Source organism: Scylla paramamosain, chromosome 24, assembly GCF_035594125.1.
Source record: "Scylla paramamosain isolate STU-SP2022 chromosome 24, ASM3559412v1, whole genome shotgun sequence".
Lineage (NCBI taxonomy): Eukaryota > Metazoa > Arthropoda > Malacostraca > Decapoda > Portunidae > Scylla > Scylla paramamosain.
In genome coordinates, this window is record NC_087174.1 from 8,515,001 (window position 1) to 8,533,553 (window position 18,553).

The 18,553-nt window shown below is 39.6% G+C and overlaps 1 protein-coding gene across 1 annotated transcript in view; it reads right to left on the reverse strand.

Annotated features, from left to right (window-relative positions):
• Nucleotides 1-17,040, reverse strand: part of LOC135112686 (monocarboxylate transporter 12-like) — an 84,730-nt gene extending 67,690 nt beyond the window's left edge. The window contains 1 exon segment of the mRNA XM_064027338.1: nt 16,894-17,040. The gene's annotated coding sequence lies outside the window, so the exon portion shown is untranslated.
• Between the last annotated feature and the right edge of the window lie 1,513 nt (nt 17,041-18,553).

Below are 18,553 nucleotides of genomic sequence, written 5' to 3' on the forward strand. Positions count from 1 at the left end.
TTTATTTATTTATTTATTTTATTTTATTATTATTTTTTTTATGAGTATTGCCTATATTTCGAATTATTACTGAGCCGCACCTCCACTACTTTCAAAAGGCTCTAATTGACGTTCAACGGATTTTTTAAGGATGTTTCTATGGTTCTAGTGACAAATTAAACAAGATTTCTACATCGTTAACGGGAGAATCACTCGTGAGAACCAGGCCAGTCATCTCTGTAGCCTTTGGAAATAATTGTGGTGAGAGAGCAAAGCGTTTCTAAATACGGCCTGTCTCGCCTTGCCCTCAGCGAGACCCACGTGAGCGAGGCTGCCGACACCAACCTGTTTTTGCCTCCACCGACTCTCCATGTTTTCCTTCACAAGCGCAGGTCAAGTGTTGCGTCGATGGGATTACTGATAGCACTTGTTATCGTGCTCTGAATCTTGAATATTTATCAGTTTTCACTATGTTATTGTGTATTGTGATGTATTGCCTTTTGTCGATCATGTATTTCGATTGTTTTCTATTAATTACACTTTATTTGCATTGTCATTATTGTTGACATTATTATCTATATATAAGTATTTTAATTAGCAATATTTTTTTTATATAATTTTATCGCCATTGTTTCTTTAACTATATTAGTATTATTATGGTATATCATTAGTAGAACTTTCATGATGATGATGATGATGATGATGATGATGATGATGATGATGATGATGATGATGATGGTGACGATGATTGTCATTATTATTATTATTATTATTATTATTATTATTATTATTATTATTATTATTATTATTATTATTATTATTACTATTACAGTTCTTCTTCTTCTTCTTCTTATTATTATTATTATTATTATTATTATTATTATTATTATTATTATTATTATTATTATCATTATCATTATTATTGTTATTATTATAATCCATATCTTTTGTCCACAATATACTAATTATTTAAGTCCCTTAAAAGCTTTGCTTCACCGAGGGATGCTTCAGTGTATAATATTTGTAAATACAGCGTATCTACACATATATTTGGTCAAAAGGATACTGCAAGCTATAGATAAGTAAATGTTAAATATGTTAAATATTATCTGACTCAAACTTTTGGCTTTAATCCCTCCCCCTTCTCCCCTCCCCCTTTTCCTCTCCTTATTCAGCCTTTCTACACGTCCATTGCTATCCCCTCTTTCCCATCCCCTCCCATTCCCCCTCCTAATAACCCTTTCCCATCTTCCCTCACTGAACAGCCTGGTGATGACAAAGCTTCTCTGGTACTCTCATTTTTCTCAACCTTCACTTTTCAGATACCTCTTCCTTTTTCTTTTCCTTTTTCCTGTATCATTCCACTTCCCTTTCCACCCACAAGCCTGTCCCATCTTATTCCACATGGCAGATCCTTTTTTCTTGATCCCCTTCCCATCCTCCTTCCTTCCCCTTTTCCTGTTTCATCTTACTTTACACGTCAAATCTTTTTTTTTTTTTTGCTTCCTCCCTACTCATTTTCTTTCCCCTTTTCCATTCATTATTAATTTACACTTTAAATCTTTCCCTTATCTTTCTTTTCCTCCCGTTCTTCTATTCTTCCTTTTACCTCTTTCTTTCCTTGACCTCCTCCCTCCTTCCTTTCCTTTCTCTTTCCTTTTCCTTTTTTTACGACAACACAGCAAAAATCCCTCCTCTTAACCCCTTCCCCTTCCCTCCTTCCTCCTCCTTTCCCCTTCCATATTCAGCCTTATTCTACTGTACACGTCAAATCCACTCTCCTCTCCCCTCTCCCTCCCCCTTCATTCCTCCACTTCCCCCTCCCCCTCTTCCCCCTTCAATCAAGGTCACACTTCCTCGAGGCATTGATCGCTCCCCAAGTAGCATCTTCACCCTCCTCCTCCTCCTCCTCCTCCTCCTCCTCCTCCTCCTCCTCCTCCTCCTCCTCCTCCTCCTCCTCCTCCTCCTACGTGATCCGCACATCTCTGCTGTCAGTCTTGCTGTGCGAAGATGAGTAGGAGGAAGGAAGAAAAGCGGGGAAGCGAGAGAAATAATATATACAGAGAGAGAGAGAGAGAGAGAGAGAGAGAGAGAGAGAGAGAGAGAGAGAGAGAGAGAGAGAGAGAGAGAGAGAGAGAAAGAGAGGAAGCAGAGAGAGAGTTATGAGAATACTTATATTGATGAAAAATGTACTGCTCTTATCTGTCGTCTGTCTATCTGTCTATCTGTTTGCCTATCTATTCAATATATACATAACACAAACATAAAGGAAGAGAGAGAGAGAGAGAGAGAGAGAGAGAGAGAGAGAGAGAGAGAGAGAGAGAGAGAGAGAGAGAGAGAGAGAGAGAGAGAGAGAGAATGTTTAATATTCACGCACTGGGGGATAAAGAGGCTGCAAGAAGGCACGTAGGGAGGGCAGCGTGATGGAGGTGAAGGGCGTGAATGCACCTGAGATTCCTATTATGATGCTATTATGCTTACTGTGATGACTACGATGTATCTCTCTCTCTCTCTCTCTCTCTCTCTCTCTCTCTCTCTCTCTCTCTCTGATACTAGTGTGGAAAACAAGCGAATTTTTGTTTCCAATTCGTTGTCTCTTTAATGTCATGATAATTAACTAGGTACTTATCTTCTTAGCCCTGAAAGCAAGTGTTTTTGTGTTGTTCTTCTACCTAAACTGAATGACATTATCGAGAAGAGACGTTTCCTATCTCCTTATGTTATCTCACTAGAGTTCCCCAAGGGTAGTCATTGACACCACCTCCCTCCCTCACCTCTCTCTCTCTCTCTCTCTCTCTCTCTCTCTCTCTCTCTCTCTCTCTCTCCAAGGCAGTTCCCGCATAGCCCACACAGCTGTTTCTTCCTAACGACTCAATAAAAACTCCATCTGAGAAAAATAAACCGAGACGACCAAGCCATTACGGGAGAGACAACTCTGGAGCCCAGGCAACAAGTCTTTTTGTTGTTGTTGATGTTGTTGATGTTGTTGCTGGTGTTGTTGTTGTTGTTGTTGTTTTTGTTGTTGTTGTTGCTGTTGTTGTTGTTGTTGTTGTTGTTGTTGTTGTTGTTGCTGTTGCTATTGTTCTTGTTTTTGTTGTTGTTGTTGTTGTTGTTGTTGTTGTTGTTGTTGTTGTTGTTGTTGTTGTTGTTGTTGTTGTTGTTGTTGCTGCTGCTGTTGTTGTTGTTGTTGTTGTTGTTATTGTTGTTGTTGTTGTTGTTGTTGTTGTTGTTGTTATTGTTGTTGTTGTTGTTGTTGTTTTATTATTGTTGTATTAGCGCTAGTAGTAGTAGTAGTAGTAGTAGTAGTAGTAGTAGTAGTAGTAGTAGTAGTAGTAGTAGTAGTAGTAGTAGTAGTAGCAGCAGCAGCAGCAGCAGCAACAGCAGCAGCAGCAGCAGCAGCAGCAGCAGCAGCAGTAGCAGTAGCAGCAGCATTAGGTAGTAGTAGTAGTAGTAGTAGTAGTAGTAGTAGCTATGGAGAGAGAGAGAGAGAGAGAGAGAGAGAGAGAGAGAGAGAGAGAGAGAGAGAGAGAGAGAGAGAGAGAGAGAGAGAGAGAGAGAGATAAGGACAAAGAAGAGAAGAACCAGAGCCAGGGCCTGATAAAAGCACGTAACGAATAATGATGAATAAGATCAGTCATTTAGTGGCCAGAATCAACAAACTCGGCCACATTCCAACAGTTGCCGAGTGTTGGGAGGCGGGACGCGGAGCAAGCAATACACCGCAATACACAGCAGTACACCACAATACACACCAGCGCTCCCTAATACCTACAACATTTTGACCTTTCCCAGCCACCGTGAGCTGTCATACTGCAACCCGGCGACTTTACTGTACATTAACTCTTTCACTGCTGTTGTCGTTCTCTGACATTCACGCCACTGCAAAAAACTGCTTACATGGACACACGGGAAAGAGAGGATAGAGAGAGTATGTTGTTTGTTTGAGAGATTGTAATATAAAAAAAAATATCTGGAAAAATTGTAGGTTATAACGGTGAAAACTGCTTAGTAGTGATAGAACTGAGTGAAAATGTGTCAGAAATTGTAGGTTATGAGCAAAACTGTTTAGTATGGAAAGGATTGGCTACGTGTATAAAGACTGCAGGTTACCTTTAAAAGAACTGTTTAGTGCTGAAAGAGTTGACTACAAATGTGTCCAGAAAGTCGAAGGTTACCGTACAAAATGACTTAGCAGTGAAAGGATTGATTAAAAAAAAAAATGTATATCTGTAGCAGTGAAAGGCTGAGTTTTTCAATATCCGCGATTCAGCACTCTCTCCCCTGCAGCCTTCTTGGACATGCTGTTTGCTGTCTCTCATTTACTTCCCCGTCCCAGGCGTGTTGTTTCCATTACTGCTCAACAGACTCGCACCCCCTACCCGCAAAAAGACTTTCCCTCAAGCCTCAGCTCTTGCACCCTTATTTCAAAACATTTTAGACTCTCATAAAGACCATTTTCGAACGTCACAGATATTTAGTCTGTTTCTACCGATGTTTTCCTCACTAATGATGCATAATATTTGTTAAAATTATCGTTATAATCGTAAGAACATACTTGAACACGCCCCCCCCCCCCCCGGCAACTTCCACAAGAGTCTGTTCAAAGTACTCGAGATAAGACGCCCAAACGTTTAAGTATTCGGTCATTGACAGGATCCACGTGTCTGAGTAAAGTTTAAGGCCGTCTTGTTAGTTGTTATGGCCTTGAATGTTAACCTCTCGAGACTATCGAGTTAATTAAGACAGTGATGCAGGGAAATGAAGACTGAATGCTCTAATCTGACCTAACCAAGACTAACCTAACCTGTCTTACTTAATCAAACACGTGTCAACCTAATCTGACCTAGGCCAACCTAACCAAGCCGAACCCATCTTAATCTAACCTTCCATAGTCTAATGTAACTTAGCTTCATTTAATAGTTTAAGCTAGTCTAATGTGGCCTAACCTAATTGAATCTGACCGAAGCTAACCGATCCTAGATTAACGAAACCTAACGTAGCATAATCTAGTGTAACAAATTCTCGGCACATCTGACGTTACAAGCTGGCCTTCCTACCTCACCCAGAATCTTGAGTTAATCACATACAATGATGCAGCACGAAGAATTATAAGTAAATACTATTACTATACTTCATTCATCCTCACTTCCTAAAGGAGCCTAACACCGTGGTAACAAATAACAGAAGTGAATGAGGAATATATCTATCTATCTATCTATCTATCTATCTATTTATCTATATATATATATATTGTTAGGTATTCACTAATTATACAACGAATTAAGAGTGACAATCTTAACCACACTATTGTTTTGTTCTCTAAATCTGTTGCCGACTACTTTTAACAAGATTCATTGAAAGTTATTTAAATATTCAGATGCATTCCCACGCTTCTTATTCTCTTTCATCTAAAAAAATAAATAAATAATAATAATAATGATAACAAAAACACCCACCCACCGACACACACACACACACACACACACACTCACAAGCCTCCACCATCACTATCCTTATCATCATTACCATCAGTCGCTATGATTCCACTGTAGGACAAAGGTCTCCCTCTAATCTCCACTTATCTCCGTCTGGTCCCCGTCTGTTTCGATCCACCCCAGCAGATGACCCTCTTATCTCACCCCTCCGTCTAGTTAGTTCTCCGTCTGTCGTGCCTTCCTTCCCTATCCCTGACCTGCCATTCTGCTTCTTTTGCCTCCATGTTCTCAAATAGCCGTTCCATTTCCTTTAATTTGAACAGGTTCTAATGGACGTTAATAGGATTTTCAAGAGTGTTTTCAAGGTTCCAGTGGCCCATAATCTCAAACGGGTGTCATATTTCCACTACTTTTAACAAGCTCTAGTGGAAGTTACTAGGATTTTTAAGGGTGTTTTCATGGTTTCAGTGATCGTTTAACAAGGTACAAGGTAAGTCATTCATGGGGGACTCTACCAATCCTCCCTGTGGTCTTCAAAAATAGTCCTTCCTGAGGAGAAGATACAGAGTTGAATCGTTTTACTGCTGTGTTCATCCTTTGTTAAAATTCAGAACACTTGTATAAAACATTGGTTAGCATAGACAGAGAGAGAGAGAGAGAGAGAGAGAGAGAGAGAGAGAGAGAGAGAGAGAGAGAGAGAGAGAGAGAGAGAGAGAGAGAGAGAGAGCTCATTACGATTATTTTTTTATTTATTTATTATTTTTACCGTGCTCAACTATTCAAAAGATTATAGTTGTACGAGAAGAAGAGTCTAAAAAACTGTAGGTGATTATGAAAAAAAAGATTACCTGAATTGTTTACCTGTGAAAGGGTTAAGAATACAGACTCTCACCTCACCCAGCCTCCCTCAAGGGCAAAATGATGCGGGAATAAATACAAATGGATAACAAAATAATATTGTTTCATTTCACACGTGTCCTGGCGGTCCCCACGCCCCTCCTTCTCCCCTTCACTTCAAGCCGTATTTTTTCAAGGGAATGGCAAATTAGCAGTTCTCTCTCTGTCTCTCTCTCTCTCTCTCTCTCTCTCTCTCTCTCTCTCTCTCTCTCTCTCTCTCTCTCTCTCTGCTCTTTATCGACCTCCTTCTCACATTAAAGAAGAAGAAGAAGAAGAAGAAGAAGAAGAAGAAGAAGAAGAAGAAGAAGAAGAAGAAGAAGAAGAAGAAGAAGAAGAAGAAGAAGAAGAAGATGATGATGATGATGATGATGATGATGATGATGATGATGATGATGATGAAGAAGAAGAAGAAGAAGGAGAAGAAGAAGAAGAAGAAGAAGAAGAAGATGATGATGATGATGTTGATGATGATGATGATGATGATGATGATGATGATGAAGAAGAAGAAGAAGAAGAAGAAGAAGAAGAAGAAGAAGAACATTAATAACAACAACAACAACAACAACAACAACAACAACAACAACAACGAAAAAAGAAATAAAAAAAAAATAAATACTACAAATTAAAAAAAAAAAAAAGAGAAATATTATTGTAAGTTTCATTCTGCATGTGTCCTGACTACATCCCTCCTTCCCCCTACTCCCTCCCCCCGAAACCAAGGGTCACCGCTCCCACGCCTCCTGCCCCCCGCCAAGCCACCCCTCGCCTGGCTTAACCTACATTCATTCCTTTTATATCCACACAAATGGACGCAGGCCTAAGAGTGCTCTGTGCGGCTCCTCTCTGGCTGGAGTGGCTGTGACGGCTTTGTTCCCTTTAGTTTTGTCTCTGTCATCATTTTCCATTCATGCAAGGAAGAACAAGAGAAAATAATGGTGAAGGTTATGGTAGTAAAACAGATACTTATGTAAATGGCGTTTCATGAGGTAAAAATAAATAGGTTAATAAATAAAACCTAGAATAATAACAAGGAAAATGATGGCTTGATAAATAAATAAGTAGATAAATAACAAAGTACACTGGATATAGCGGCAAAAGAAAAGATACCTAATAAATAGGGTTTCATGAAAAAATACACTGAGAGTAATGATAATAAAAAAAATAAAGCTAACTGAGACTTCATGAAATGCAAAAGGCAAATGGTAGAAAAATAAATAAATAAATAAATAAAAATAAAAATATATGCAACAACAACAACAACAACAACCAAAACAACAACAACATCAACACAGAAACTGCAACACACAAGATGAAAAAAAAATGAAAGCAAAAGAAAAGAAAAGAAAATCCATGAACACTGAGTCACAGCTTCAATAATGACGTCATGCACCAACACGAGTAATGATTGGCTGAACACTGCGGGCTGCTGGGCTGTGATTGGCTCCTGGCTAGTGGAGGGGGGCAATGGTGGTGGTGAAGGAACTTGCGTGTAGAAAAATGAGAAAAATATGAATAAATGAATAAACGCAAGATATGTACGAGTAGATTAGTGAAAATGAAAAATAGAAGAGAATATAAGTAAATAAATATATAGGAGGGTATGTAGATGGTAGTTAGAATTATATTGAATTAGATCAGAAGATAAATAAATGATTATGCAATAGATAATGAAATCATCAATATACTACACCACTACTACTACACCACCACCACAACGTCACAACTCCACTACACCACTACACCACCACCAACTTAGGAACCGCAGAGCAGAGGTCAAGTCTAAGCCAATGAACACCCGGTAAGTCTCACAATCAAATTACCGAGCGCACACACACACACACACACACACACACACACACACACACACACACACACACTAAGATAAATATGCTGTTATAATACGCATGACTATCGCCGCTCTCTCCCCCTCCCTAATCTTGTCTTTCCTTTTTTATATCGTCTGTTTTACTTTCATTGACTTATTTCTTTTTTCTTACCTTTATTTTTCTATTTCTTTTTATTTTTTGTATTACTCTTATCAATTCACTTTAGTCTGAGCAACGAACAGTGATTTTTTTTCTTTTCGCCTGAAGTAAGTAAGCGCTACTCAATCATATCGCCATTCCTCACGTGTCTCTAAGTGTTCATTCAAACGGTTTGTGTGCGGTATGTTTGGTCACGAGGCACTGGAACTCAGGTAATACGAGAGAAGGAGGAAAAGGAGGAGGAGGAGAAGAAATAAAAGATGATGATGATGATGATGATGATGATGATGATGGTGATGATGATGACAATGAATTATTTTTATTATTCAATATAGGTACTTATCCACTACAAACTGATAACATAAGCGCTCTCTCTCTCTCTCTCTCTCTCTCTCTCTCTCTCTCTCTCTCTCTCTCTCTCTCTCTCTCTCTCTCTCTCTCTCTCTCTCACGATTACCTAACTCGGGAAATGTTCAAGGGGTTGAGTTGTGAGGATTCGTAGTCTAGTCTTGTCTCCTCCTTCTCCTCCTCTTCCTCCTCCCCATCATCCTTGTTTCTCCTCTCTTCCTCTCCCTGGTCCTCTTCAAACTCTCTTCCTCCTTGTCCTCTTCATTTTTCTCTCCTAAAGTTCACCTACCTACCTTCTCTATTATTTATATCTCTGTTCTCCTCCTCCTCCTCCTCCTCCTCTTCCTCCTTCTCCTCCCTCTCCTCTTCCTCCTCATGAAGAGACCGACACAGATAAGCCACGACTTCCTGCAGCTTCCCTATCAACATAATAGTAGAGGCAGTGGTAGTAGTAGTAGTAGTAGTAGTAGTAGTAGTAGTAGTAGTAGTAGTAGTAGTAGTAGTAGTAGTTGTTGTTGTTGCTGTTGTTGTTGTTGTTGTTGTTGTTGTTGTTGTTGTTGTTGTTGTTGTTGTTGTTGCTGTTGTTGTTGTTGTCGTCGTTGTTGTTGATGTTGCAGTAGTAGTAGTAATAGTAGTAGTAGTAGTAGTAGTAGTAGTAGTAGTAGTAGTAGTAGTAGTAGTAGTAGTAGTAGTAGTAGTGGTAGTAGTAGAAGTACATAAAAAGTAAAAAAAAAAAAATAAATAAATAAATAAATAAAATCACCTTCTGATTCTCAAACATAAAAGAAAACGGTCGTTATTTTTGCATACCCTTCCTTTCCCTCCACCACCACCACCACCACCACCTCCAGCTCTTCGCCCCTCAGATCCCTTTCAATACTCCCTAAAAGCCGTCATACAGAAGGCAACCTCACAATCCCTTTACGTCAGCGCTCCCTTCCCCTCTTTCCCCTCAGAATTTTAAGCAAGGCAGCGTTGGGGAGGAAAGGGTTTGAGGATGGAGGAGCTTCTGTGGAAAACCTAAAGGGAAAGGGAGGCCATGAGGGAAGGATTTAGGTAAAGGATCATAAGGTAAAAAAAAAAAAAAGTATTAGAAGCATGGATGAGGGGATGAAATGGATTAAGTTAAGAAAAAACGGAAGGGAGATGCAGGAAAATGGATAAAGGGTGGGAATGGAAAGATAGGATGTGAGAGAAGGAATGGAAAAAGGCAATGAAAAGAGAAGGGGGATTTAGAAAAGGGATACAGAATGGGAATAGAAAGATGGAAGGGAAAATGTGCATGAGGGAAGAGATAAGGGAAAGTGATGAGGAGGGAAAAGGGGAATGATGAGATGAAAGTAAGGAAATGCGAGATGGGGAAGGAAGGAAAGGAGGAGGAAGATTGCAGAGTGGTATGTAAGATAAACAGGACGAGTAAACAGATATAAACAGACACATAAACAAATAGAACCTCCGACGTACACACACACACACACACACACACACACACACACACACACACACACACACACACACACATACACACAGACACACGTTATTTTCATTTCTATTCCTTACATATACAACGCATATGAAGATTAAAAAAATAGATAGAAAAAGAAAGAAAGAAATAATACACGAGAGAAAATACAAGAGTGACAGAATTATAAAATACACTGACATTCACGCCGCGTCCAGGTTTTCATAAATAATTCGAATAGCTGAACAAATACAGAATAAATAAATAGTGAAATAAAAAAAAATATTGAGTTCATATAATGAGATAAACAATAGTCACAGAAAAATTTAAAGGGAACAAATGTTTAGGTTAAATAGCTACGTTTTTCCGCCAGTTTCAAATGAACAGAGATGAAATAAATAACATTAACAATAAAAAAAAAATACATAAAATAAAATAAAATAAATCAACAGTTTTACTGAAAGCTGAACGAAGAACAAAAAAAAAAACATAAACAATTAAAAACCAAATACAAATCAAATGAAAAGAATAAACAAATCTACTCTGTTTTATTTTCTATTACTTAATATGAAACAAAAATTCCACGCAGCGATCTAGAAAATACGAGAATATATAGTTTATATTTGCCTCACCTCACCTGACCTCACCCGATGACCTCTCACGGTGACGCAGGTGGAATGACGATGAGGGGAATTATTAATATCACTGCACGGTATTGTGCCCTTCACGCCGCCCGGTGCATCCAGCGGTAAACTGTGTCTGGCGGTGGTGGTGGTGGTGGTGATGGTGGTGGTGGCGTAGTAGTAGTAGTAGCAGTAGTAGTAGTAGTAATTGTTGTTGTTGTTGTTGTTGTTGTTATTGTTGTTGTTGTTGTTGTTGTTGTTGTTGTTGTTGTTGTTGTTGTTGTTGTCATCGTTGTAGTAGTAGTAATAAAAGAAAAAGAAAAAGAAAAAGAAAAAAACATCCGTCAGTGATAGTGCCAATAGTTTGTTAGAAGCAATACCAGTAGTAGTAGTAGTAGTACTAGTAGTAGTAGAAGCATTATCCTACTGAATGTCATGGTAGTGGTAGTGATGGTGGTGGTGGTAGTGGTGGTGGCAGTGTCCCCGTTAAAAAGATGAAGTCAAGAGGCAGCACCGCGCGAGTGAAAAGAGGGTGACGAGGTGGACGTGCAGCGCTGGTGTGAGAGGCAACCCAAGGAGAGGCGAGTTGACAAGCAGACCCGTGAGTGAACGCAATGACCCCTGAGTGAAAGGTCGAGTATGAATGAGGTGACGAGTACAGATTACCTTTGTTAGTCCATCAGGCGAGAAGCGACGAGAATAAATGGGAATAAATGGATGAGTGAAGCGTGTGGAACATTCTGAAAGTGGAAAGTGAGAGTGGCTATGCTGGCTACGTGAACTTTGCTTTTCACTACCCTGTTCTTCCTGTTTCACTGCTGGATAAATGTTTTCCTATACCCAACCAAAGACTTGTTAGACATGTGGGCAAAATAAGCCACCTACTCAGCTTTCTTTCTGCTCGTAATGTTAACGAAGGGAAACCACAGAAAAGAAAACGTTAAATTCTTCCCTTCGTACACTCCTTTCCTCTAAGCAACACAGTCACTAATCTAAAGAATACAAATGCGAGATAGAAAGAAAATGAGGTTCTACAGTGTACTGGCTAGTTAATTAAAATAGTTCCCGGGGTCCTTTACATATATTTACACAAGGGAAGTGAGGAAAAAGAGCACCATAATCACCACTCTCTACAGAATACAAATGCGAAGGAGAAAAAAAAATAGCTGTTGCTGTATTAGTAGTTATAATTAAAATAGTTCCTACGGTCCAATGAAAACAAAGATGGAGAAGCATGACCACCACTGTGTAAATAACATAAATGCGAGATGCAGAAAGAAAATTAACTACTACGGTGTATTAGTGATTAATTCAAATAGCTCCAAATGTACTATACATTTATACACACGCAATGACAAAAGAGAGGGAGCAGCACTGGCGTCTGACCTGCCTGCTAACGGGATGACCTTTGCCCTCGCTGCTCCGGTGGTGGTTGGTTGATAGACGCATACTTAAACAATCGAAGGCTGTGATGCGAATGGCAGACGCGAAGATGGTATTTAAATACGTAAACAAATGCAAATATAAAAAAAAAAAACACACCTACATAAATAACAAATAAATAAATAAATAAATAAATAAATAAACAAATAAAACTTGCCACAACGCCGTAAATGCCTAACCTAATGTAAATACGGAAAAGAGAAACACTTGCACACGAAAAAAAGAAACCAATTTGCAGGATGAAAATCGGAGGAAAGTCAAACTCCTTACCGCCAAGAACTGGTTACACGCGGCCAGGGGAAGCAAGGGACCCAGGCGACGACGGAGGATGAAGAAAGGTGATAGTAAGAGAGAAGAGGGAGGAAGAGATGGGAGAGGGGCTATGATAGGGGGATGGGTGGAGGGGTGGAAAAGGTGGAGGTTGGTGAGCAGAGTGGAAACTGAGATGCGACCTTGGAAATTACCTGTTGCTGATTGCATCTGTGGGGCCGAGGTGCTGTCCATCAACTACACCCCCCTTCTCCCATCATCTCGCCCCGCATCCCACACCTCCACGCTCCCCCTCTCTTCCCTTCCTTCCTTTCCCCTCGTAGCAGCCTCCAGCCTACCTCATCCCTCTCCCCGCCATATTTTGCTTTTTTCTTTTATCTTATTTTATTCGTTTATTTACGTCTTAGTTTTATCGTATTTATTTAGAGTGAAATTGAGGGAAGGCTCGTTAACCTGTTCACCTCCACTAAATAAATAAATAAATAAATAAATAGTAAAAGGAAAGATTCAAATGTTCAAATGCAAAGATCAATTCAACTTCAGAGGTGTCTTCATAGCCCTCTCTTGACAAAGATTTATCTAATCTTATTCTACTTAATTTTATTTACATCTATTTATTTACCTTATCTATTTTTCTTTTTCTACTCTATGTATCAGGGAAACCAGCCAAGGGAAAGAGAACATCAAAAGACAAACTCGAAAAAAAGTAAATAATAATAATAATAATAATAATAATAATAATAATAATAATAATAATAATAATACAGAGAGAGGCCCAGAGTTTACCAGTGAAAGGGATGCAGTGACGAGACCCCTCACCTCCTCGCCACCCCCTCACCCACAGCAAGACTACTCCCCATTCATCACCACCTCCAGCAGTCCCATTCCCATACACCAACACGCTTCATCATCCCATCACACGTCTCACCCATTCCCCCACCTTCTAATATGCATCCCCCTTATTCCCTATCCTAGTTACCGTGCCCCGCCCCCCCTCTCCTCCTCTTCCTCCTCCTCCTCCTTCCCCACAAGAAGCAGCTCAACCCGATAATCATTAGGAAAGTTTCTTAAAAGATCTAATTAGGTTCTAGTCCCTACAGTCACTCTCCCGCCACCCTTACCAGCTGAAGTAGTGGTAGTAGTAAGTTTGGTGGTAGTAGTAGTAATGGTTTCCTTCCACCCTCCACACACTTCATTTTTTATTCATCACCACGCCTACCAGTGACATTTTAGACCTGACGTCATGTAAACACCACCACCACCACCACCACCACTACTCGCACACCCACGCTTCCCTTCTCGACCTGCATTGGGGAACCTAGCTGGACTCAAGACGTTAGTCCACAGTCGTCTCTCACTACCAATAAAGCTTCAGCAGGTCGTTAAGTATTTCTCTCTCACCACCACGATTTCCATAGCTCACTGACATGATTGACCGGGTTCCCAAGTGTTTCTCCAGTTCATAATGTAGATATTTTATTAATATGTCACCAGAACCAAACGCCCTTCAAAACCCGTGTCACTCCAAGTAGAACATTTGGAAAGAAGTGTTTGAAAAAAGTTTTTCAGAATATGTAACGGAAAAAAGTGTAAAATGCAAGTTATTGGGTTTTTTTAAGTTTGCTTCCATTACTATAGTGATAAATTTAACAAGGACCTACATCATCAATGAGAAAGAGGCTATGGAAACCAGACTAATCATCGCTGACAGTGGCCTTTGAAGATAATGTTGATGAGAGAACGAAGCGCTTCAAAACACAGGACTTGTCATGGCTTGGGATTCGTGTGGTCACTTGACTGGTGATGGTGGTGGTGGGGGTGATGATGATGAAACACCGTGTATAGCATTCTTTACAACCGACTGCTCCACTGAGGAAAAGGATCGCTGGCAACATCGCATATGTGTGGGAGGCAAGGAAGAATGGAGAGGAGGGAAGGAGAGGAGGAAAGTTAAAGGAGGGAAAAATAGTTAAAGGAAGGAAGGGAGTGAAAGTTAAGAGGAGGGAAGGAGGGAGGGACAGTTTACGATAATGGAAAAAGGAGGAAAGACATGACATAAAGTAAAGTAAAAGGAGAAAGGAAGAAGAGAAATAAATTGAAACATGAAAGGAGAGAGAGAGAGAGAGAGAGAGAGAGAGAGAGAGAGAGAGAGAGAGAGAGAGAGAGAGAGAGAGAGAGAGAGAGAGAGAGAAGCGTAGGAGGAAAGCAGGGAGGGGGGAGAAGAGAGGGGATGAGGAGATGAGGTAGTGGCAGAGGAGGAGGAGGAGGAGGAGGAGGAGGAGGAACAGGTGGAGATGTAACCTGGCCCCGGTATTGATTTTAAAGGCGTACACAGTAGTTCCCCACTTCCCCACTTCCCTAACCTCCTCCCCATCTCTCCCCACCCCATCATCTCCTCCCCAACACGTCACTCCCTCAGCCGACCCTCCCCTGCCCCAATATACTCCCACCTAACCTAACCTAACTCCCACGCCACAGCATCTCATTACATTTCCCTAGTTCCTTGTTCTCCTCATTACTTCCCCAGGCTTCCCCACCTCGCTCCCCAAATGCTTGACCTTTCTCCCCTATCCTCCCACTTCATCTCCTCCTCCTTCGCCTCTTCCTCTTCCTCATCCTCCTTCTCTTCCTTTTTTTTTTTTTTTACACTATATAACCCTCTCATCCGCTCCTCCTCCTCCTCCTCCTCCTCCTCTTGTACTCTTCTCCTCTCTCTCTGTTTCTCTTTCGCGCGGGGATGTTGAGGAAAATAAATAAATGAACGGGAAAAATCAATAAGACCGTAGTGACTCTCTCTCTCTCTCTCTCTCTCTCTCTCTCTCTCTCTCTCTCTCTCTCTCTCTCTCTCTCTCTCTGCGTCAGACATGGAAACTGATAAACATCACATATCAAATACTGACCTTCCTCTCCCTTCTTCCTCTTCCTCCGCCTCCTCCTCCTCTTCTCTCCCACCAACCATCACCTCTTACACCTCCCCCCCCCCAAAAAAAAAAAGGTGCCACTTGCATAATCAGTTCCCATACTACTACTACTACTACTACTACTACTACTACTACTACTACTACTACTACTATTGCTACTACTACTGCTGCTGCTGCTGCTGCTGCTGATCATACCTCTCTTTTTCGCATTACTAAGCACTTCATATACTCTACCAACTAAGCAATTTCTTTCCAATAAGTATAAAATAGATAAAAAAAAATAAAGAAAATAAACAAGCAAATAGCAATAAATAAATGAATAAATAAATAAACAAATAAATAAATAAAAATAAAAAAATCATACTAAAACAACCATGAAAAGCATGATAAAGCTGACACGACCCATGAATAAGAAGTTAATGAAAGAGGACACACACACACACACACACACACACACACACACACTAACTAACTAACTAACTAACTTCCTCTAGAGCTTATTAAACTATCACTAGAACCATGAAAACCCCCAGAGAAAGGAATGACAAGGAGGAGGAGGACAAGAAACGGAGACAGAAAAAATGCCATATATTTAAACGTTACATATGTTTGGGAGACTTAAAAGTTGCATTTCCTACGCATACGGTGCCACACATGTGTTACGTAACTATTCTTTAGCGTCCAGATAGTCATCGATCTGTATGGGCCTCTCCCCTCCTCCCCCCCCCAAAAAAAAAAAACATTTTGGTGGTCCTTCCGCTATAAGCCTAACGCAGTGATATCCGGTGAAAACTCTCTCTCTCTCTCTCTCTCTCTCTCTCTCTCTCTCTCTCTCTCTCTCTCTCTCTCTCTCCAAGTATTGTTCGCTTATCACAATTACTTTGTCAATAATATTAACCATCATAACTCATATTTCAGATTTTTAAGAATGCAAACATCGTGAAAAATGTAATAAACAACATAGTTATTTTCTTATGCATTTGTTTCCAAGATCGAGTCAGGACTGAGCTGTGTCTGTGTGCGTGTGTGTGTACCTATTTGTATGTATCTATTTAAACTTTTATGCGATTTTCAAGGTAGCTACATCTTTTTAAGAAACTTATTATTATTATTATTTATTTATCATATATGTTAATTGTTTGCTCACGCCACTTCCTTTGATAATGTATTCTACTTATTATTTTTTTTTCGAAAAAACTACATTTGTTAATAGTCCTGTCTCCTTTCGTGTGTGTGTATTGGCAGTTTCTTCCAGTTGGTATTAACTGGTACTGAAATAATAACAATACAGTTCTGATAACGAAAACAATTCTAAAAACGATAATACTGTATTCGAACACATAGAGACAATCACATGGCTCTAATTCCACATGTCACCGTAAGATATTAAAAAATACTGTGTTCCATTTGGCATAGTTAAAATCAAATCCGCGAACAAAGCTCTTATCCCAGTACTTTCCTGCCTCGTGCAAGATTCACACCTCATACAGTTACGTCACGGACAACTGTTCCAGGAAAAGGCTCACTTACCTTCGACTTCGTGTGGTGCTGTCATCCGTGCATTCCGTCGAGGTGCCCGGGGCCTGGAAGCAACAATACAGGAAACAATAGAACCAAGTAACCTTCCAGCGTCTGTCCCTCCCGCTCCCTGGAACCTTTGCAGACAACCAACTTTCCAGCCACTCCGAACTTCCTTAAGTCATCAAACTTACTTACTCTTAAGCTCCACACAGCTATTATGCATGGAATTATTGCTATATTAAGTATTAAAACAAATTCTTATCATGTAACTAGAATGTTTTGATAATTAAATACCACGGAATTGTCATCCCGTAAAATGCATAACAAATATTGTCAGACTGGGCCCACAAGTGGCGTTACGAAGAAAGCAGTCAAGAGAAAGATACCGATGGCAGGGGTTACCACAATTACCCTTATTCCCATAACATTCTGTAACCTTCATGTCATTACCACCACCTCACTCGAATTCTCCTTCAGTACATAAGTTTGAAAGGAAAAGATGCGAGACTAAAAGAAAAAGTAAAATTTTCGTTACAATATTCAGATATGTATTTTAATTATTGTAAGCTCGGAATGTTAGTGTGTGCTTCGCCTGTGGTTGTATGAATGTGAATAGGACGGCCAGGTCGGTCTCATTTTTATTTATTTATTTACTTAAATGAATATATATATATATGTCACGCATAATGTGGATAATTGCCTAATGTGAACATTAGGCAGTGAAATTGCCTAATGTTCACATTAGGCAATTTGTTTGCACGATGTTGACAATAGGCAACTTACTTGCTTAATGTCCACTTTAGGCATGATTTTCAAATTAGGCAAGGGTATTTTGCCTAATGTGAATTGAATGACAAACCAGTGTCTACAGTTTGGTTAGGTTAGGTTAGGTTAGGTTAGGTTAGGTTAGGTTAGGTTAGGTTAGGTTAGGTTAGCCCATATCAGCCCAGAGAGAGAGCACATCAGCATCGTCACGTCCGTAATCAATTGCGTCTCGGTATGTTTTCCTTATTCACATTGGGCAAAATTGAGCTGCATAATTTGAACAATAGGCATTTTTTGCCTAATGTTAACAATTTGTAAACTTTACGCAACCTACTTGCTTAATGTGCACATTAGGCAATTTTCTGCCTAATGTTCACATTAGGCAATTGTCCACATTATGCGTAACATATATATATATATATATATATATATATATATATATATATATATATATATATATATATATATATATATATATATATATATATAAAATTTTTATTTTATTTTATTTATTTACTTTTTTTTGAGATCACGGGGAGGGGGGAGCTGGACTATCTGCCCCTGCTCCCCACAGCTACCCCACCACCTCACCTATGCCCTTAATGTATTTCACACACACACACACACAAATCCAACATCCGTACCAACCAAATCCCACAAGCATAACAATACAGTACGCCATCATATCATAAAAGGTTACAGATTTCAAATCCTTTGTCCAGGATGCTTCATAAATTTGCTGATTTTGTAATATACAGACACACTTCTACTAATAATATAAAGTTCTGCAAAACAAATACGAGTTGAGTTACATTTTCAAAAACTATAAAAATGAGAATACCCTACTCATGGTATCATAAGTAAAAATGCTTTCCAAACATTTCAATATTGTTATAATATTACC